The 23,139-nt window shown below is 43.3% G+C and overlaps 1 protein-coding gene across 4 annotated transcripts in view; it reads right to left on the minus strand.

Annotated features, from left to right (window-relative positions):
* CLOCK (clock circadian regulator) overlaps window positions 1-22,745 on the minus strand; it is a 111,325-nt gene extending 88,580 nt beyond the window's left edge. For 2 of the 4 annotated variants that reach the window (XM_054029638.1, XM_054029635.1), the window contains exon 1: window positions 20,116-20,222. The gene's annotated coding sequence lies outside the window, so the exon portion shown is untranslated. Of the gene's footprint in view, window positions 1-20,110; window positions 20,223-20,713 lie in introns of those variants that run through there. The other 2 variants (XM_054029637.1, XM_054029636.1) reach the window with 2 other exon arrangements.
* Window positions 22,746-23,139: the final 394 nt, after the last annotated feature.

Below are 23,139 nucleotides of genomic sequence, written 5' to 3' on the forward strand. Positions count from 1 at the left end.
GCTGAACGAGAAGCTGGATATGAGTCAACAGTGTGCCCTTGTTGTCAAGAAGGCTAACGGCATTTTGGACTGTACAAGTAGGAGCATTTCCAGCAGATCGAGGGACATGATCATTCCCCTCTATTCGGCATTGGTGAGGCCTCATCTGGAGTAGTGTCCAGTTTTGGGCCCCACACTACAAGAAGAATGTGGAAAAATTGGACAGAGTCCAAAGGAGGGCAACAAAAATTATTAGGGGGCTGGAGCACATGACTAATGAGGAGAGGCTGAGGGAACTGGGATTGTTTAGTCTGCAGAAGAGAAGAATGAGGGAGGATTTGATAGCTGCTTTCAACTACCTGAAAGGGGGTTCCAAAGAGGATGGATCTAGACGGTTCTCAGTGGTACCAGATGAGGGAAAAACGACTGAGAAGAGTTGGCAGTTTTTCAAAGGGACACTATTAAGGACCCAAAAGCAAGCTATTCCACGGCGCAGGAAAAATAGAATATGTGGCAAAAGACCACCTTGGCTTAACCACGAGATCTTGCATGATCTAAAAAATAAAAAGGAGTCACATAAAAAAAATGGAAACTAGGACAAATTACAAAGGATGAATATAGGCAAACAGCACAGGAATGCAGGGGCAAGATTAGAAAGGCAAAGGCACAAAATGAGCTCAAACTAGCTATGGGAATAAAGGGAAACAAGACGACTTTTTATCAATAAATTAGAAGCAAGAGGAAGACCAAAGACAGGGTAGGCCCACTGCTCAGTGAAGAGGGAGAAACAGTAACAGGAAACTTGGAAATGGCAGAGATGCTTAATGACTTCTTTGTTTCTGTCTTCACCGAGAAGTCTGAAGGAATGCCTAACATAGTGAATGCTAATGGGAAGGGGGTAGGTTTAGAAGAGAAAATAAAAAAAGAACAAGTTAAAAATCACTTAGAAAAGTTAGATGCCTGCAAGTCACCAGGGCCTAATGAAATGCATCCTAGAATACTCAAGGCGCTAACAGAGGAGGTATCTGAGCCTCTAGCTATTATCTTTGGAAAACCACGGGAGATAGGAGAGATTCCAGAAGACTGGAAAAGGGCAAACATAGTGCCCATCTACAAAAAGGGAAATAAAAACAACCCAGGAAACTACAGACCAGTGAGTTTAACGTTCGTGCAAGGGAAGATAATGGAGCAAGTAATTAAGGAAATCATCTGCAAACACTTGGAAGGTGGTAAGGTGATAGGGAATAGCCAGCATGGATTTGTAAAGAACAAATCATGTCAAACTAATCTGATAGCTTTCTTTGATAGGATAACGAGTCTTGTGGATAAGGGAGAAGCGGTGGATGTGGTATACCTAGACTTTAGTAAGGCATTTGATATGGTCTCGCATGATATTCTTATTGATAAACTAGGCAAATACAACTTAGATGGGGCAACTATAAGGTGGGTGCATAACTGGCTGGATAACCGTACTCAGAGTAGTTATTAATGGTTCCCAATCCTGCTGGAAAGGTATAACGAGTGGGGTTCCGCAGGGGTCTGTTTTGGGACCGGTTCTGTTCAATATCTTCATCAACGACTTAGATATTGGCATAGAAAGTACGCTTATTAAGTTTTCAGATGATACCAAACTAGGAGGGATTGCATCTGCTTTGGAGGATAGGGTCATAATTCAAAATGATCTGGACAAATTGGAGAAATGGTTTGAGGTAAACAGGATGAAGTTTAACAAAGACAAATGCAAAGTGCTCCACTTAGGAAGCAACAATCAGTTTCACACATACAGAATGGGAAGAGACTGTCTAGGAAGGAGTACGGCAGAAAGGGATCTAGGGGTTATAGTGGACCACAAGCTAAATATGAGTCAACAGTGTGATGCTGTTGCAAAAAAAGCAAACGTGATACTGGGATGCATTAACAGGTGTGTTGTGAGCAAGACACAAGAAGTCATTCTTCTGCTCTACTCTGCGCTGGTTAGGCCTCAGCTGGAGTATTGTGTCCAGTTCTGGGCACCGCATTTCAAGAAAGATGTGGAGAAATTGGAGAGGGTCCAGAGAAGAGCAACAAGAATGATTAAAGGTCTAGAGAACATGACCTATGAAGGAAGGCTGAAAGAATTGGGTTTGTTTAATTTGGAAAGGAGAAGACTGAGAGGGGACATGATAGCAGTTTTCAGGTATCTAAAAGGGTGTCATAAGGAAGTGGGAGAAAACTTGTTCATCTTAACCTCTACGAATAGAACAAGAAGCAATGGGCTTAAACTGCAGCAAGGGAGGTTTAGGTTGGACATTAGGAAAAAGTTGCTAACGGTCAGGGTGGTTAAACATTGGAACAAACTGCCTAGGGAGGTTGTGGAATCTCCATCTCCGGAGATATTTAAGAGTAGGTTAGATAAATGTCTATCAGGGATGGTCTAGACAGTATTTGGTCCTGCCATGAGGGCAGGGGACTGGACTCGATGACCTCTTGAGGTCCCTTCCAGTCCTAGAGTCTATGAATCTATATGACAGAACAAGGAGTAATGGTCTCAAGTTGCAGTGGGGGAGGTTTAGGTTGGATATTAGGAAAAAACTTTTTCACTAGGAGGGTGGTGAAGCACTGGAATGGGTTACCTAGGGTGGTGGTGGAATCTCCTTCCTTAGAGGTTTTTAAGGTCAGGCTTGATGAAGCCCTGGCTGGGATGATTTAGGTGGGGATTGGTCCTGCTTTGAGCAGGGGGTTGGACTAGATGATCTCCTGAGGTCCCTTCCAACCCTGATATTCTATGTTTCTATGGCTCTACACTGTTGGGGGAGGTGGTTTTATTGTGCCTCAGTAACGGGATGCTTATGTCATCCGGGAACACATCTGAGTGCAGACACGTGAATAGGTAGGTTAATGCAAGGTAACTTAAGTTAACCTAAGTTTGTAGTGTAGCCTGGGCCTTAGTAAATTAGAACTACCAGAATTATCAACTAGAGAAGTCTGATAACCCTGACTTGCTTTTATCTACTTTATTAGGAACATTTTGTTATACTTGCATATTTTAGCTCTAAAATAATTTAATTTAGCAAATTAGTTTAGTCAACACTTCAATCTTACCTTGTTATTCTACAGTATTCAACCTGCAGCCAAAAATACCTGAAATAAACTCCAAAAGAGAAGCAGTCTTTAAAACTGAAGCTAGCACAAGTGATGCAGTGATGCCAACAAGATTTTCTGAAACCCCTGCTGGAAGTCATAAGCTCCTCTGGTTTGTTGCAAGCGCTTAACAAAGAGCAGAAGTAAGACCAGTGAAGCAATTTTTTTTTTTAAATTAATCCACTTCATTTAACGAGAATCTTATTGAAGAATTCAATTAATCACATTATGTTGCTGGTTCTGAGCTTCCAAAGCCTCAAAAGCTTAGTGAATACTTAATAATTATTACCTTCTGGTTACTGCTTATTATTGGTAATACTGCAGCTCAAGTTTATTAATTGTATTTACACCTACACATAACTCAGACCTTTAAAAAGGTTTTATATAAACCTACGGCAATTTTATTCACTGCTTCAAAAATGCTAATCTCTACAGATCACTTCTGAAGTCCTTTGAGTTTGCCTAGAGTACACTTTATTTTTAAAATTAAGAAAACCCAATAAGCAAAACCTCTTCTCCTCCTGCCCCATCATAACTATTCAAGCACAGATGCTTAGCCTCTCTTAGCAGTGACCCAGAAGAGTTTTTCACATATTCCACAATCGATAGATCGATCCCCGAACGCACTCCCATCGACTCCGGAATTCCACCAGGGCGAGGTGCGGTAGCAGAGTTGATGGGGGAGCTGCAGCCGTTGATCCCACGCCATGAGGATGGGAGGTAAGTCAAAAGATATGTCAACTTCAGCTACACTATTCCTGTAGCTGAAGTTGCGTATCTTACATCGACACCCCCTGCCCCCTCAGTGTAGACCAGGCCTTAGTGTTGGAATCTGAAGCTCAAATGAATTTTCAGTTATAGGAGTCACTGTTCTTGAGTTCATTTTATGAACTAACATATGAATTTCCTAGGATTTTTTAAAAAAGAAAGTATTGAAACAATACTAATGCTTTATAACTTGTGTCCTCTCTCCCCTACCACACTGTCTATATCAATATGTCCTCAAGTCCCTTTACTGCAGTGGTCTCCAACCTTTTTAAGCCCAAGATCACTTTTTGAATTTAAGGACAATCCAGGATCTAACCTGCCCCTTCCCCGTGGCCCCGTGCCATCCCCAAAGCCCTGCCCCACTCACTCCACCCCCCACTCCGTCATTTGCTCTCCCCCACCCTCACCAGGCTGTGGTAGGAGTTCAGGAGAGGGGGCGGGCTCTGGGCTGGAGCTGAGGGGTTTTCAAGTGTGGGAGGGGGCTCTGGGCTGAGCCTGGGGCAGGGACTTGGGGTGCAGGAGGGAGTATGGGGTGCAAGCTCTGGGAGGGAGTTTGGGTGCAGGAGGGGGCTCCAGGCTAGGGCAGAGTGTTGGGGTGAAGGAGGGAGTACAGGGTGCTGGCTGTGGGAGGGGGGGTCAAGGCTGGAGCAGGGAGTATGGGGTGCTGGCTCTGGGAGAGGATCAGGGCTGGTTTGGGGTGCTGACTCCAGCAGGGGGCTCAGAACTGGGGTGCGACATCCCGCCAGGCAGCACTTACCTCCGGCGGCTCTCGGTTGGCGGCGCAGCATGGCTGCTACTAAGGTAGGCTCCCTGCCCAGCACAGCACCACGCTGCTGCCGGAAGGGAGCAACGCACCCCTGGAGTCTCTGGGGAGGAGGGTGGGAGGCACATGGCTCCGTGCGCTGCCCATCTCTGCAACCACCGCTCCCACAGCTCCCATTGGCCACAGCTCCCTGTTCCCGGCCAATGGGAGCTGCGGGGGCAGTGCTTGCAAGCAGAAGCAGTGCACAGAGGGAGACCCCTTATCCCTCCACCCCCAGGGCCACACTGGCCACTTCTGGGAGTGGCGTGGGGCCAGGGCAGACAGGGAGCCTGTCTTAGTGGCAGCCCCGCTATGCCGCTGGAGATCGCGATTGACTGGGAGATCCTCTAGGGTCGACCAGTTAATCGCGATTGACCGGTTGGTGACCACTGCTTAACTGTCTTCCTGTCTCTTTCTGAATGAAGGCCAAACTCATCAACCCATTTCCAAGGGCTTGTCTACATGGTGCATTAATACCCCCCAGCTAGGGTGTAAGTTCTAGTGTGCACCAGCATGTCACACACTAATTGGTCCGTGTGGACCCTGCTGGCATGCGCAAAAAGTTCCCTAATGCATGTTAATGTAGTCCTGTTTCAAACAGTCCAACAGGCCAATTAGTGTGCAACATGCTGATGCACACTAGAATTTACATCTCAGCTGGTTTGCACTAGCACAATGTAGACAAGCCGTAAGTCTCTGCATAGCTCTTTTTTTGCCTATATCTTCTACCATTTCTCAATTTCTCACCTTGTAGCTTCTTCCCCTCATCAAATTTTTCAGTGATGTTTCCTACACCTGAAATAACATCTCTTCTTATCAAGCCTCCTCACTTTCCTCCTTCAAATCCCTACTCCACTTGTTCGGCCTTGCTTTGCACTGTCTTCCACTTATACTCTCTCTTATCCTCCCTTCCCACCTTATCTCAGTCGCTACCTCAAAATGTCAACTTGTATGATTCACTCACTACAACACATTTTTATTCATTTGAATCCTTCCTCCTCCTCTTTCCTTAGGCACTCTTCTTCACTTTCTATTTTTGTCAAATTTAGATTGCAAGCTCTTCAAGGCAGGGACCATGCTTTTTAATCTCTAAAGCGCCATGCAAAGTTATGAAAACAAATATTTAATAATAAAGACAGATATAAAAAAGTCTAACGTTATTTGAAAAGACTGAAAATGGTACTTTTTTGCTGTAATAAAAACAATTTAAAGGAAATTGTTTCAACTTTCCAAATATTCCTCTCTGGCCCAATTGCTGTAATCATGAAAATTTCAGGCCCAAAGAACATTTTTGGCAAAACTACTTAAAGTGATGGAGTTCAGAAGTAGGACTTATAGTGGAACCCTAGCTTCAACCTACCAGCAGCTCAGTTACATATACACCTCTACCACTATAGAACGCTGTCCTTGGGAGCCAAAAAAAAAAAAAATCTTACCGTATTATAGGTGAAACCGCGTTATATCGAACTTGCTTTGATCTGCCGGCGTGCGCAGCCCTGGCCCCCCCCGGAGCACTGCTTTACCGCGTTATATCCGAATTCGTGTAATATTGGGTCACGTTATATCGGGGTAGAGGTGTATATTTAATATGCAAAAAAGATTTGTTTTGGATGGCCAAAAATCAAGCCTTCTTAAAATGAATCACTATATTAAAATGTTAATTTAATCAGAGCCACAAACTGCAAAGAAGAATGCAGAGATATCATGTATTTCAGGTAAAACTATATTTCAAATGCCAATCCAAGATGAGAAACTTACACAACCCTGTAATTAGAGAAACAAATACCACCATTTCTGATTAAGGTAAGAACCACTTGGTAAAAATAAGGAACTGTGTGCTCCAACAAGTAATATCAGTTACAACTTCATCCTTTAAAACTGCCATTCTATTTCCTATAGCTTTTGATGAAGAGAGGTCTGCAATTGTCTACTGAACTAAGGAAAGTTAGATGGTTTTGTTGGAGTACATTTTCTGATTTCTCTGACCTTTCAGATTTTCTGATTTACGTTTCAAGGGTTCCTGGCCCCCGCCTCCATGTATTCCTAAAGATAAGTTTTATCATGTGCTAACATTTCCCCTCGAAGGTATGTTCAAAAACTTCAACTTTCCACAGCAATTATAAGGATCACAAGCTTCTCCAAATCTTTGGCATTTATATGCAAATATTCTCTAGCACTCTGATCCAAAACCATTCCATTCAAGTATTTGAGTCCAAAACAACTCACTAATAAATGCAAAGTCATACAATAACAGCTTACAGCACAGGGCAGATGGTTTAAGCAAGCATAAGATATTTGTTTACACAGTAGATATCCTCTTTACCCACAAAAACTGCAATTTATTAAAAGAACTAAAGGAAACAGTTTTGCTCCTTGCACATTTAACTAAAAATCACTACATTTCTGGAGAATTCTGTATGCTTGTTTAATTACTTCAAAGAAGAACAGTTTTGGTTAACATACATAATACTACTGTACTTTACTAATATAGCTGGATGTACTGAACAATAGTAATAAAGTTAGAACTAGTAATAGAACTTCATGTTACTTTAGGTATAATTAAAACAAGTTGCACAAAAGACTGCTCTCGGTAAATAAAAGCGTTGAGTAACAGAATACACTTTTGCCATCGGGGCACTTATTGAAAGTAGCATTGATCATTTTGCCTTTTCTGGCATCTCAAGCAACAAGAGTAGAAAATAGTCTGTTCAAAAAGAAGTGTTTTGAGTTATAGTATTGTGAACTAGGAAGGGAGGAGGGAAATATGGGTAGATGCACAAGGAACTTAGAAGGAGGAGAAAGAAGATGACAAAGAAAAGAGAAGAAAAAAGAAACAAGTATAGAATAATGTGACACTTGTACAGGAAAGTGATATTGGGAATATGCGTGGGCAGAGGGTGGATGCACTCAGACAAATGAATGAGAACAAAGGGAGGGGGAAAAAAGAGGAATTAATAGCTCAGCATAAGGACAAAAATGTTCAAGTTTTTAGGCAAATTGGATTGGTAACCAAAAAAAAATTAATTTCCCAACTAAAAATTTCCCACCATTTTCCCTCCAAATAGAAATAAAACCCTTATTTTTACAACATTCCAATCATCCATTTTCGTCTACCTGAACTCAAATCTTTCTCATAGTAGCCTAGAAAGTATTAGCAACAGTAACACATTTGACACCCTACATGAATCAACAGCAGTTCTCAATCTGCAAGTCACAACTGCCAAAAATATCACAAGGTAGCTCATGCAATTGCAGCCAGTCCCACTCAGATCCCAGAAGCATCCCATAAACTGCTGAGCTCATTCACATTCTCAGAGACCCAGCATTTCCTTTGAAATACTAAGGATAAGATACACAAGAGTCGTGAATACATATTAGAGGTTGACCTGCAACATGTGTCTGTCACATCTGACCACAGAAAGAAAAAGTTTGAGAATTCCCTGATTTTTTTTTTTTTTTTTTTTTAAAAAGATCACAGAGGGCAAAGATAAATGTATACACACGCATTATATAGAGATCTTAAAGAATGTGTGCACATTCTTTATGATTTCTAAAGAAAACCACAAAATTAATTTCAGTAATGGAGTAAATATAAATTGAGAGTAACTTGCTATATTAATGTAACTAACCTCAAGTGTCCTATTCCCAATTTTATTTTTGGATTGCGACCATTATAAATGCAATACTGGATCAAAGGTATCACTTGTATCATGTTCATACATTGTGGATTGCATGATTATGATCTACTTTTAATCACCTATTAAAAGTTAATTTCTTGCATTTTTTATTTTTTTTATTGGAGATGTGATTTTCCATTTAACTGAAGTCACAGGTCATGTGATTTAAGTTACACATTTTATGGGTTTTAACCTTTAACTAGTCTTTATTTGATCCACTGCTTCCATTCCAATACACTCAGCCAATCATTAATATATTAATGCCACCATTTTTACTGCATTTTGTCTTATTCTGCCAAAATTAACTTATGGTTGCCATTTTTACTAGCTCTGCCAACTTTAAATTTACTTTTTCTTTATATCACAGTACATCCTCACTTTCGTTTTCTGTGAGCTACCAATCCACTATCACTATGCATCCTGCTCTTCTGGCCCTGACCTATGCACTGTTCTTACCACTTCTCTTCCCACCACTCCTCACTATTCCTTTCTTCTTACCTCTTCACTCCTGTCCAAGTCTTCCTCTTTCCCTTGTTTGTAATAACAAATAGGGACAATTAAATATTTCAATAATTTTAACAGAAATATATTAAGAACCAAGATGATAACAGTAAAAGCAACCCCAATCAAATTGTTATAGCCTTTGTCCTGTCCTTACCCCAACTCTACCAGTTGCCTGTCACCTTTGCGTAAAGCCAATTTTATGTCCAATCCTGCAAACACACACAAGTAATTTTATTCAAGTAAATAGTCCCATTGAACTCAATGGCATTACTTCTGTAACAAAACTACCAGAATGAATGCTTGCAGGAGCAGCGTTTTAGACCATAAACTTCTTTTAGCAGGGAATAGCAATCGTGTATTTTCGGTCTGAAAAGTATCATAAGACGAAACAGTGCATATTAAAAGACTTCGCACATAGTTTACCCCAAACTGACTCTTCAATGGCCTAGTTCTACAAAGGGATGCATGTCAGAGAACATACACCCTCATGGATCTATTTGTGCTAATATTTTTAACAAATAAATCTTACTCCAGTACTGGCTTTATTGGGCTGTACTAACAGTTTATTATACTGATTTTGTCCTCTCTTGCAATAGGCTCTCTTAAAAGCTAATGTGATCTTACCTACTCCAAAAAATAAATGGTTTATTAAATCATGACCTATGCTGCCCATGAAATCACTTATAGGTTCTAAAAATGATATTTAGAACAATTACATAAGCATAGCTACCTTTTTTTCCATACACGTAGAGTGTGCTCACTGTATATACAAATCCACAAGCCTTGACCTCTCCTCTCCTTTCGAACAAAAATCTCTTATTAATAGAATCTCATATTGTATGACCTACATACTATAGCTTTTAATTTTTACATTTAAGTATGTACTTAAATAAATAATATTGAAATTGATTTTCTAATTTCAATTTTGTTCATCAGCATATTGAGACTGGATAGGGAAAATAACACAAAAGATCTGAATTCTAAATATGTGGGTTGGAACGGAAAGAGTCCAAAACTTGTAATGCTGAAGTTGTTGAAGTACTCAGAACCAAAATAATTTTGTTGCTGCTACATAATACTAAATACATAGGAACTCTACAGTACTCAGGACTTCATATTTATGGAAAACGTTCTTTTCATTACTACAATCATCATCAACAGTTTACATAATTATACTACAGTTTTGTAAAATCTGTTATCTGCCTCAAACATCAAGTAGAATATATGGCTCTGGTGCAGGAAAAAAGGGAGAGTTCACAGAAATAAGGAATAGTCACCTTTCCAAATATTTTTTTTATATATAGATTAGAGAGAGAGAGAGAGAGAGAGAAACCTGATCCCTATTAAAAGATGGTGAAGTTACTTGAAAACAAAAGTGTGTTTCAAACTCCAAGAAAAACAATACCCTGAAGAAGAAAAACAAATTAATTTATATGCAAGATTAGAGGTTTTACCCCCAAAAAGTCTTCCAGTTATTACCTACCGTCAAATGATGGTATAATATTATAGGCACATAAATTGTGAAGACAAGCATTAGAATTTAGAAGTCGATTTGCTGGCACAAAAAACACTTGCATCTGTCAATCAAATAAAGTATTTGGGAATTTAAAAACGTAAACATTTGTTCCTACGACTAACTGTGGGCACAAGATTTCAGGTGCAAAGTTAAAAGCTGAACAGAGGACTCTTTGAAAATTCAGACCTTAACATTACAAATGCAATCCACATACTGCAGGTAAATCCACTTGTAGAATATAAAACTCAGTACATCTGCATCACATGTTCAGAAAACGTAGTTTTACTCCATATAACAGACTATTTTTACACTTCTGGAGAACACTGAGCAGGTTAAAAAAAATTATGTTCACAATGTGAATCTGATCTAAGATTAAAATACTTACTTTTGTTTAAATTATACTGTGCAATCACAAGCAACTGCAATTAGGCCAAATTAGCGTTTTAAAATCTTTAACACATACTTGCTGAACAATTTAATGGTCATGCGGATTACATACTAGTAAGATGAATTTGTCTTTTTCCAGATGCAAAATTTGAATATGAAAAATGAATCAATAATATTAATTTTTCATATCTAGTTAAAAATACCACACAGGCAACTAAACTATAGATCTTCAGACTGAAAATTAAGGAGCATAATTTTTATTACCCGACCAATCTGACTTACTATGGAAATAAAATAATAGGAAGCAAATAAACTTTGCCTAGCCAAAAGAAATATGAATCACCAATCAACCAGGAAACTATAAAACATTCAGTAAAGCCTAGAAATCATAACTATTGAATCTTTTATACTTTTCTGTTGCAAAATATTTTTAAACCCAAAGCAAGAGATAAGAGTGCTATTTTACTCTGAAATATGGTACTGTATCACCACAAGGTTAGGGATAGTTGAATGGCTTGGGTATAACTTTTACTGTCTCCAAGCTCTCTGAATGTCCATTTGGGTATTAAACTTTACATTTTAAACACACTGAAGCAATAGCCTGATTTATTTTTTTAATCCATCTCCTAAGATCTTCCAGATACTTTTATCATGGAAAAGTCATATGACACTATTTAATGTAAATGAAACAATTATGCAATTCTGCTTCTGCCCAGCAATATCACCGTATGGTTTTTCTTAAATGTCCTATTAATACACAAGTTTTCAATTCAAGGCAGAACACCACCACGAACCTCGAGGCAAGACAGATTCACCCTTGATGTGCCAAACACAAGATGACTAATGGTAGAACACAGGCATAGCTCTCCCAAACTAAGAGGGCTTTCAGTGCCACAGTGGTGAAAAGCTCATTGACAGCATGTGGCTACTGCGACACTGGCAGGCCAGATGCCAGCTCTTGCCAAGGCTGCAGGCATTAGCTAAGAACTGACAGACTCATAACTGGAGACCAGACCAGTTCACTTATGTGTGTGTTAGGCCATGTCTATACTAACACTTATGTCAGCAAAAGTTACGTCACTCAGGGGTGTGAAAAAATATACTCCCTGAGTGACATAAATTTCGCCAGCATAAGTGGTAGTGTGCACAGCGCTATGTTGGCAAGAGAGCTTCTCATTGAGGTGGTTTTATTATGTCAACGGGAGAGCTACACAAGAGATCTTACAGCGGCGCAGCTCCATCAGAACAGTTGTGCTGCTGTAAGCTCACTGGTGTAAACATGGCCTTAGTATTACTCAAAATATATATTAACCTTATAAGAATGTATTTACTGTTTTGACTATCGAATGTTTATAAGTTGCTGCATTAATCCTATTTGTAATGTCTGTAGTCCATGCTAAGGAAATATGCAAATTTTGCTTTATAATTTTGAAAATGTTTGCTCTAAACTTGTAAACCCAGGTGGGAAGAGTATTGTCGTCCAGAAGAACTATCAAAATGAGATGGGTCATCAAGGAAGACTGAGGTACAAAGGATTGGGTAATGGCCCTACCACACTTTGGAAAAGCTGTGTGAAAGGAAGCTCGGCCTATGGACTTGAAGGCTGAATAAAAAAAATAAAACAGACACAGGAAACTTTTCCATTTCTTTGCTGTTTCAACTCTTACAGGGTCAGAGACTCCAAACTGAAGCCAGAGATTCCGCAGGGTCTACCTCATAGTTCCACCCTGAAAGCAGTGACGGATTAGCCACTGGGCCAACGGGGCCCAATCCAATGGGCACCCCTGCACCTGCACACCGGCCCACTCCACCTGCCCAGTGCTCCTGCTGGGGAGCAGGTTTGGAGTGTAGTGGCTTGCCCCGCTCCACCCATCCGGCGCTCCTGCTGGGGAGTGGGGGCAGACCCCACACCCCGCACCCACTCTCAGTAGGAGTGCTGGGTGAGCAAAGCAGCACAAGCCCCGTACTCAAACCCTGCTCCCTGGCAGGAGCACCAGGGGAGGGGTGCGGAGACTGTCCCAGGGCCCCAGAAAAAAAAAAACAATCTGCCTCTACCTGAAAGACATTTTGAATTGACAGATTGACAAACAACTCATCACTCGCAGGATTTAAATTGCAACTCATTTGTGCATATGTTTGCATGCTTTAGCCCAGGGGTGGGCAAACTTTTTGGCCCAAGGGCCACATCTGGGTGGGGAAATTGCATGTAGGGCCAAGAATGTAGGGCTGGGGCAGGGGGCTGGGGTGTGGGAGGGGGTGCAGTGTGCAGGAAGGGGCTCAAGGCAAGGGGCTGGGTTGCAGAAGTGCAGGGTGTACCAGGGGGCTCAGGACAGTGAGTTGGGGTGCAGGATGGGGTGTGGCATGCAGGAGGGGGCTCAGGGCAGGGGGTTGAAGTGTGGGAGGGTGCAGCAGGGGGTTCAGGGCAGGGGGTTGGCGGGGCAGGGTGCAGGAGAGGTTCGGAGTGTGGGCTCCGGCCCAGCGCCGCTTACCTGGAGCAGCTCCAGGGTGGCAGCGGCGCACAGTGGGGCTAACACAGGCTCCCTGCCTGTCCTGGCCCCATGCCACACCCGGAAGCGGCCAGTACCACGTCCCTGTGGCAGGGGGGACAGAGGGCTTCGCGCGCTGCCCTCGCCTGCGGGTACTTCCTCCGAAGCTCCCATTGGCCGCAGTTCCCCATTCCCAGCCAATGGGAGCGGTGGGGGCGGTGCCTGCAGGTGAGGGTAGCGCACAAAGTCAGGGTGTCCTCCCTCCCCCCTGCTCCTGTACCCCGCTTACCCCATCTTCCATAGAACAGGGGGGACACACAACAGTCTCAGGACAGAGGGAGCTTGCTGGCAGCAGCAGCTGCGGTCTCAGCAAGCTGATCTAATTAACAAGGAAGTGTTTTTAAAGGGGAAATGCACATCTCTGTCTCTCACACACACACAGTGTGTGTCTTTGTCTGCGATGTTCTCTCCCCTCCCTCCATTCCTGCTGCCTTGTAGACTGAGAGTTAACACTTGAGAGCTCAGCCAGTTGCTAGTTCATCATTTAGCAGTAAGGCATTTCCTGGGAAATATCCCACCCTCTGACTCCTCCACCAAGCTTCACAATCATCATCGTGTACCAGTATTAAATTGTTTGTTTAAAACTTATAGAGTGTGTGTGTGTGTGTGTGTATATAGATATATAGTCTTGTCTGGTGAAAAAAAATTCCCTGGAACCTAACCCCCTCATTTAAGTTAATTCTTATGGGGAAATTGGATTCACTTAACATAGTTTTGCTTAAAGTTGCATTTTTCAGGAACATAACTACAACGTTAAGTGAGAAGTTACTGTACAAGCAACTCTCAAATTATCAATTTTGGCAGAGTTTTTTGGGCCAGAATATCATAAGAGGATACTGGCTGAGTAACTCCAGGAAGTTTCCTCCAAAATAATATATAATCTGGAGCTCCCAATCCATCTGGTCTAAATACACTAATAAGTAAACACTTTAACTGGAGATATTTCCTGCACTCTGCAAACTGTTATTGAAGATCTACAAAAATGGTTTAAATTTATCATTGTCAATTATCTGTGACAGTCATAATTCCTCTGTCCATCCAATCCCTCCAGATCAAGGTTTTGCTACTGATTTTAAGAACAGGATTGTTCCATATGACCACTTCTACAAGGAAGAACGGAGGGAAGCAGAACTTTTTAGCCAAGTTTGACCAAGCTTATATGACAGCCATCACTGGGGGAGCTCTGGAGCCATCAAATCTATAATAATCCGACAATGTCTGAAAAGGGTAGAGGATATACCAGGGGCGGGCTAACTTTTTGGCCTGAGGGCCACACTGGGTTTCCGAAATTGTATGGAGGGTCGGTTAGGGGAGGCACAAACAGCCAGGCGTGGCCTGGCCCCCGCCTCCTATCCGCCCCCCCCCCCCCCCGCCCCCGGACCTCTGCCCCATCCACGCATTCAATCCACCTGTTCCCTGCCTTCTGACCACCCCGTTCCCTATCCACACCCCTGCCCCCTGACCACCACCGCAAACTCCCCTGCCCTCTATTCAATCCCCCCGCTCCCTGCCCCTTACCGTGCTGCCTGGAGCACCGGTGGCTGGCAGCACTACAGCCGTGCCACCCAGAGCACCAGGACAGGCAGCCGCGCCACCCAGCTGGAGCCAGCCATGCCATCGTGCAGCACAGAGCACTGGGTCAGGCCGCGGCTCTGCAGCTGCGCGACCTGGCAAGAGCTCGCAGCCCCACCACCCAGAGCATTGCGCCGGCAGCGCAGTGAGCTGAGGCTGCGGGGGAGGGGGAATAGCAGGGGAGGGGTCGGGGGCTAGCCTCCCAGGCCAGGAGCTCAGGGGCCGACAGGAGAGTCCCGCAGGCCGCATGTGGCCTGCAAGCCATAGTTTGCCCACCTCTGGGATATACCAATTCTCATTCAATCTGAACCCAGGGTGGAGTCTGCGTGGTCATATGTAACATACACAGAGATGCCTGGTTTAACAAAAAGGAGAGATGATAATTTTTCAAACTGGGATTATTGGGGGAGCTGTAATTTGTGCAGAGGCAGTCTAGATTTCTTACCTGTACCCAAAGAAATCCTGAGAAAATATTATTGACTTTCTTAAAATGAATTTGAGGAATAGACAGACTGCTCAGGACATAAAAAATTCTGGGAAGAACAGTATATTAATTTTACCTGACAAATTGAGCATTAAACTCCATCTCCCCAAATGGTTAGCCACTTGGGCAACAATTGATTCTATATTTATCTTAGGGATGCCCTGAATATTTTTGTGAATCAGTATTCCTAAATATTTCATATAAGAGGATTGCCACTGAAAGTCCCAATTTGAGAACAGGCCTTTGTGGGTATATTGTTAATGTCTAAAATTTCTGATTTATCCCAATTAATTCTATATCCTGAGAGGTGTCCAAATGTATTACCAGTAGTTAGAAGGTTAGGAATGGTAACCTGGAACACATATACAAATATAAGATCATCTGCATAGAACACAATTTTATTTTCCGTTTGGGCCACCCTGATACTATGAATGTTTATTTGCTCATTTGGCATGCTAACACACAAAAAAATTGCCCGCATAGCCTGGGACTAAGACCTTTACAGCATCTAAAGAAATGACAGCTAAGAGTTCTTTAGAATTTTTCGAAGTGGCAATAATATCAGTTGACACAAGTTATCTGAGCCATGTCTATTATGAAGAAAGCCTACTGGATTTGTGTGTAGAATGTGAGAGAGAACTTTGTCCAATCACATAGCAAGAGCTTTAGCTAAAATCTTAGCATCGCAATTGCTTTAAAAAATTGTCTTGTAATTACTACATAGTTCAAGGTCTGTCCCAGGTTTAGGAATAACTGAAATTACAGCTTCTCATAGAGCAGGCAGAAGAGTTTGCTCATTCTTGGTCTCATTGGACATATTCAATGACCTAGGTGTTAAAGTTTCAGAGAACTTTTTGTAAATTCAGCTGGGAACCCATCTGTACCAGGAGTCTTTCTGACCATCATATTTTTATACCCTGAGTCAGTTGTGTGATTTCTAAACGGGCGTCTAAAAGTTCCATCAGAGTCAGAGATTTGTGGCAGAGACAATCCACTAAAAAAGTTATCTAGGGCATCTTTAGTGATTCCCTCTTCAGCTAAATATAGTTTTGAATAAAATTGTTGAAACTGTTTATTAATATCTGACTGTTGTATATAATTTATTGCTGCTATTTGCGATAGTAGCAATCTTATTTCTGTTAGCCTTTTGCTTGAGGCGGTCTCTCTCGCCAGATTCCCAGTAGTTTTGTTTCAAAAAGAATAAAGCAAACTCAGCCTTTTGAGACAGAAGCTTATTGATTTCATATTTTAAATTGATGAGAATTCAGAGTTTCTCTGGGGAGGAATTAGAAGCACAGTCTACATCCAAGGCCTTAATTTCCTTCACAAGGGTATCAATTCTATGTTCTCTGTGTTTCTTTTTAAATGTGGTATAAAAGATTATATGGCCTTTGGTGAAGGTTTTAAAGGCTTCCCAAACTGTGACGACTGATGAAGCGATGGAGGCATTTGTTTTAAAGAAAAGTTCCAACTCTTGCTGGACAGAATTAACAAATGCTGTATCAAACAGCAGAGAGGTATTTAATCTTCACATTTTAGTCGGGGGTGCATACCCTGGGGGCCTAAAAGACATATATATAGGAGCATGGTCAGATATAACAATAGTACCAATGGCATAATCAGTGACAGAATTGATCAAGTTTTGTGACACTAAGCAACAGTCCAATCTTGAATACATTGAATGAGCTGCAGAAAAAAGATATAGACCCTGGTCATAACATTACCCAATCTCCACACATTTTTTTAAGCCTAAATCTTCTATGTATATTTGAAATACATGAGTATTCATGTTTTTATATGGAGAGGGAGAAGATTTATCAAGGGCTGGTCTAGAGTTTTGTTAAAGGCTCCAGCTATAACAGGATGGTGGCCCATGTCATTTATACTCATAAAAAAATTACGACAAAACTGGGTCATGCCAGGTTGCCTAGTACCTATTGGCAAACATGATTTTAGAATTGTCAATTTCAGCCTTGAAGATAGTAAATCTGCCCTCAATGTCAGATGCTGTGCTCAGAATATTAAAATTCAACATTTTATGTATTAGTATACCAATGCCCCTCGCTTAAGAATTAAAGCAACTAGAAATTGAGAGGCATACGCAATCTCTATTCAGATTACAAGCTTCAAATTCTGTCAAAGGTGTTTCCTGGAACATGGCAATGTCAACATTATCTTTTTTAAAGCACTGAGTATACTTTTTTCTTTGTATTATTAAAACCCTTTATATTACAGGAGACACATTTAATTATCAGAACCATCCTTGTTAAAATATACCAGATGAAATATAAAGTCACTTTGCGAATAAATGAGAAATTGCAAATTTTCCTGAGCCGCATACAGTTCTAGAATATCAAAGCAGCAAAAGTTATATAACCCAGGGGCAGAGTGTTGCTTCCCAGTACATATTCTAAAGGAATGGGAAGGAAATTTCCAGCATGGGAGGTAACAGGAGGGGGCAAAAAGGGGACTTAAATATGTGAAAAAACAAAATGGAAAAGACCGTGGAGAGAAAAATATATATTAGTGCCATACAATCAAGAAGAAGAATCTGTTTAAACAATCCAAAAATAAACACTTGACATTTAGAGAGGGCAGCCAGATCAGAAGAAACTTGAAGATCCTCACAGCCCCTGGGGCCTCAATCACTATAACTACAGTAATCGCCTATTAGCAAAGGAATCTCCCTCCCATTTAGTTCTACCTGTAACTTGTCATTCACAGGTGGACCCTGGTATGAAGCCCCACTGACCTCAATGAGGGACTTCACAGGGAGATCAACCTACAACTACATGGCCAAATAACCACTCTTTGACAATCTTAAATTATATGTTAAACTCCTTCTGGTGGCTAATTTAAGTAGTCCTAAAAATGTAAATGAAACAATTTACAAAAAGTAAAACACAAATATGCATAAAATGAAAGAGTTAAAAGAAAACATTCATCCTTCTTTATGTGAAGATGTAAAGAAATTGAAACAAGCAATAAGTGAGAAGCAGCTGTATAATGTTTGAGCCTGGCTGTTAAAATTTTAAGTCTGAAAATTAAATTTTTTGTTCATGCTATTCTGTAATAATGCAAAGTATTTTTTTCAGGAAAATATTGCACTACTAGGGTGCGTGATTGTTTCTCTTTCAACAAGTTTCTCAACAGTTTAAGACCAACTCCAAGATGCACAATAGTCACACTTTAACAAGGACACCTGGTATTACAAAAATAAATATATTTGAGACACAGGTTATTTTTCTTGGAATCTCCATAATGCTAAGAGACCTCAGAAAAACAAAATGTTTCAGTTATTAAACAAAAACCTCCAATCAAAATAGCTTTTAAACAAACATTCTCATTACTGTTTTAAAAACTCCAATAAGGGAACAATGAGAACCTGAAAATTAAACTGACTATAAACTTCCCTGAGTTTCAATTTCCAGGTTGAGAGAAACACAAAAAGAATGCCAAGTAAATTAGGATCCCAATCCTACAATGCACATGCTTAATTGTATGTATGCATTCCATTCTACTAAAATCAGATAGGTTACTTACATGCTTGAAGTTAAGCATGTACATAAGTGCCAAGAGGACTGGGGAATATATTTGTAAAATCTTCACTTTCAATAATTTAAGGTGTTATTAATAAACACTGCTTAGACACCATGCTGAAAAAGTGTTACAGAAAAACATAAAAACAAAGTAAAATGTATTCATGCAACAAATTTTTCACTGTACCCTTAACTTCAGTCTCTTTTCTATAACAGGATTTAAGCAACTATTTCTATACTGAAATCGCTGTACAAGCATTAACTATTATAATTACTAATGATGTGAATCATTTTGGGATTTAGAGATAGATCCTGCAAGCTGATCCAGGCAAGTGGAAGCCTTGGGGCCCCATGAAAGGGACGTGTCTAAGTTTATAAACCTTCCCGCAGGTCAGCAGGACTATTGGTTTCCAGGGCTGGATTGACGAGTTGCAAACGTCAGTTGTCCTGTAACTTCTCACGCCACTGAATTTCATTGCAATTTAACAGTGACACTAAGAACACCCCGCGCTGCCAACAACAGGCCACACGGGGTAGCACCCCGCCAGCAGCCCGCCGCCTGGTTGTACTGCCCACCCTGTACCGCAGACAGGACCGCTCCTGGCGCTATGGCTACGGCGGACACGCTCGGCTCCGAGCCGGCAGGAGAACCGCGAGGCGCAGACCAGGCGGCACACAACCAGCTCGGGCAGCCGGGAGAGCCCCTCTGACAGCGGGGGCAGTGCGGGCGGGGAGCGCCGCTGCCGGCTGCACAGACCGGACGAGACGCCGCCTACGGCTCCAGGCGCGAGAAAGAAAACAAACAGGGTCCCCGCCGCAGCGCCAGTCCCAACCCGCGCCCCGGGCAGGTGGGAGCTGGCGGCTCTGAGGGTCCCACCCCCGCCCTAGGGGCGGCGAGAGCAGGCGCAGCCCGGCCGGGCGCCGGGCCAGCCGGGCAGGGCTCCAAACGTGCTGGGAGTTGTGACAGGAGTAAAGTGGGTCACAAGGCCTAGCGGGTCCCTTATGAAACAGCCCCTGCCCTGCCCCGCCGGGAGCCGCAGCCCCAGCCCCGGCCCGGCCCCAAGGGCAGCCCCTGCCCTGCCCACCCCCCCGCCGCTGCCCTGGAGACGGGAGCCCCGCCAGGACTGTCGAACTTTAATGGCTCCCCAATCCCCCGCCCGGGATCTGGGGGACCCCGCCCGGCCACAGCCGCCCCGCCTGTCCTTGCAGCGCGCACCTTACCCGGCTCCCCACGCCGCCTGGCCACCCGGGGCTCCTCGCGGTGTGCGAAGCCGCTTCCTGCGCTTAGTCCCAAACCCACCGACAGCCCAGATCCTCCTCCAGCAGCAGCCAGGCCTGTGATTCCCTCACCGCCAGCACTGCGCATGCGCCGCCAGAGCCTACCGGCAACAGCAGCCACCAGACTGGCTAAGCCCCGCGCCAGTGCGCGTGCGCCAGGCGGCCGCGGCTGAGCCCGTGATTTGCCTTGGCCGCTAAGGGGCATGCGCAGGCTCCCACCGCGGCTTGTGCTTCCTTTCCGGTAGTGCCTCCCAGCTGCGGCGCGGAGAGCAGCTACGTACGCGCTCGCAGCCTGCGCGGCGGGACCCGGGCTCCCTGACCTCAGATCACCCCGATACAGACGCGGGTGGCTCTGTGAGGAGAAAATGGCGCCTTTCCGTCGGGCTGAGCGGGCCGGCGCGGCTACAGAGGCAGCGGCTGCGGGCTCACCCCTGCGCCTTCGCGGGTGGGGAGCGCCCGAACGGGTCCCAAAGCAGTTACATCGCCCTGCCCAGCACCATTAGCTCCTTTAGGGGCGGGTCCCCGGCCGCCCCACACCTACGGCTCCTGAGGCGGCGAGTGCAGGAGACGCTGGGGGTCTGAGCGCAGAGTCCCTGTGAGCCCTGGACTGCCCCGCTCTGCACCCTGGGCGGGTTGGTAAAATCCCCGCCGCCTCCCAGCGCCTCGGCAGCTGCGCGCACCTCGATGGGAGGAGGAAAGGGAGACGTCGCACAACCCGAGGGAGCCGCTGGATGCCTGGGGACGGCGTAGAGCCACTTAAAAGCCCTTAGCCAGTCACTGCAGTCCTGTCTCATATGCTGCCCTCCCTGTGCTAGCTGGGTTCTTCGCTACCGTTCATGAACCTCCCCTCACATCACCCCTGGGAAACGAGCCTCATGTTACACAGAGGTGCAAACGACAGCCAGAGTCCCGCTGCGCAGGCCCCGAGCGCGCAGCGCCACTGCAGGGAGGAGTAGTCGAAGGGGGAAAAAAAAAAAAAAAAATCACAATCTGCGCCGGTTGGGAGGCTGCGCATGCTCAGCAAGGAGAGGAGTTTTCTATTGAGTTGATCGCACAGTTACTCTGCCCACTTATAACTCATATAAAGGTGCTCTATACTGCAGGTGATTGTTTCCCCCTACAGAATAACTACATCAATATAAAGTAGCTTTACACAGATATAACTAGGTGCATGGTGGGAAGCAGCAGGGAGTTGTACTGCTTTGAGTGCACCAATACAATTTCTGTGTCTAGGCTGAGGCCTAAGCAACTTGCTCCTCCACAATCAGGAAGATTGGCAGAGTAGAGAATTGAACTCCATGCACCTGACTCCTGGAATCTTCACCACCCAAATGAAGGCTACTTACCTGGAACTCAAGTATCAGAGGGGTAGCCGTGTTAGTCTGAATCTGTAAAAAGCAACAGAGGGTCCTGTGGCACCTTTGAGACTAACAGAAGTATTGGGAGCATAAGCTTTCGTGGCTAAGAACCTCACTTCTTCAGATGCAAGTAATGGAAATCTCCAGAGGCAGGTATAAATCAGTGTGGAGATAACGAGGTTAGTTCAATCAGGGAGGGTGAGGTGTTCTGCTAGCAGTTGAGGTGTGAACACCAAGGGAGGAGAAACTGCTTCTGTAGTTGGATAGCCATTCACAGTCTTTGTTTAATCCTGATCTGATGGTGTCAAATTTGCAAATGAACTGGAGCTCAGCAGTTGCTCTTTGGAGTCTGGTCCTGAAGTTTTTTTGCTGTAAGATGGCTACCTTTACATCTGCTATTATAGTTACCTGTGGCAATCTGTTCTACTCTTCCCTAGATGTGAGGTAGAAAAGACTTGAGAGCTAAATGGATGATTCTGAACTCTAGAATATTTATATGCAGTTTCTTTTCTTCATAGCTCCAGTGTGTTCGAACTGTTAGACTATCAAAATGTGCTCCTACCCCTTGTTGGAAGCATCTGATGCGATCGTTATGGATGGAGATGGAGGATCAAACAACACTCATTTTAGAGCATTTGCGCTCTGAGCCCACCATGTGAATGATAACACAATTCCCTCCAGAATTTCTTTTTTTAGCATACTGTCCATACTTGGTCTGTAAATTTGTTGCCAGCCAGTGTTGTAGAGTTCTCATCCTGAATCAAGCATATGGTGTGACATAAGCGGCTGAAGCCATTATGACCATCAGCACTAGAGAAAACATTAACATTTGCCTATAGCAAGTTGAAGCTTAAGAAGCCTCTTTTGTGAGACAAGGTGGATGAGATAATATCTTTAATTGGACCAACTTCTGTTAGTGAGAGAGAAAACCCTGCCTGCCTGAGCATCTGGAACTGTTCTTATGAAGTGAATTATTTGAGTAGGATGAAGCAGGAACTCTTTCATATATATCAAGAGTCCTAACTTCTCAAAGAGGGAACATGTGTAACTAATGTCCTCAAGAAGAGCATCCTGTGATGTTGCACTGAGAAACCAATTATCTCATAGTTCAGTGAAAATACCCTCACATAAGTGAGGATATTTTGTAAAAAAAAAAAAAAACAACAACAACAACATGGGGGCAGAAGATAGGCCAAATGGTAGCACTTTGTGCTGGAAGTGCTGTTGTCCCACCATACTTGTGACTTGGTCTGTTAGAAATATGAAAATAAACATCCTTTAGATAGAGAGCTGCAAACCAGTCAAGGATGGAAAAGAAAGATCCAATGGATGCTGGCATCAGCATGTGGAAACAGAATTTCCTGATGGTGGTGAGCTTCCTTAGATCCAGTATCAGATGAAATCCTCCACATTTCTTTGGAGTGAGGAAACATCTGGAATAGAAGGCCTGAATTCTGAACTGTTTTGAAACCTCCTCTATTGCTCCCATCTATTATTGGGACAGAATATGATTTTAACATGCTCTTTTAAGAGGGATTCCCTAAATAGGGAAGGGATGGAGGTTGAGTGGCGGTATGGTTTCAAACTGAATTATACGAACAGAGAAACT

The sequence above is a fragment of the Malaclemys terrapin genome, chromosome 5, assembly GCF_027887155.1.
Source record: "Malaclemys terrapin pileata isolate rMalTer1 chromosome 5, rMalTer1.hap1, whole genome shotgun sequence".
NCBI lineage: Eukaryota > Metazoa > Chordata > Testudines > Emydidae > Malaclemys > Malaclemys terrapin.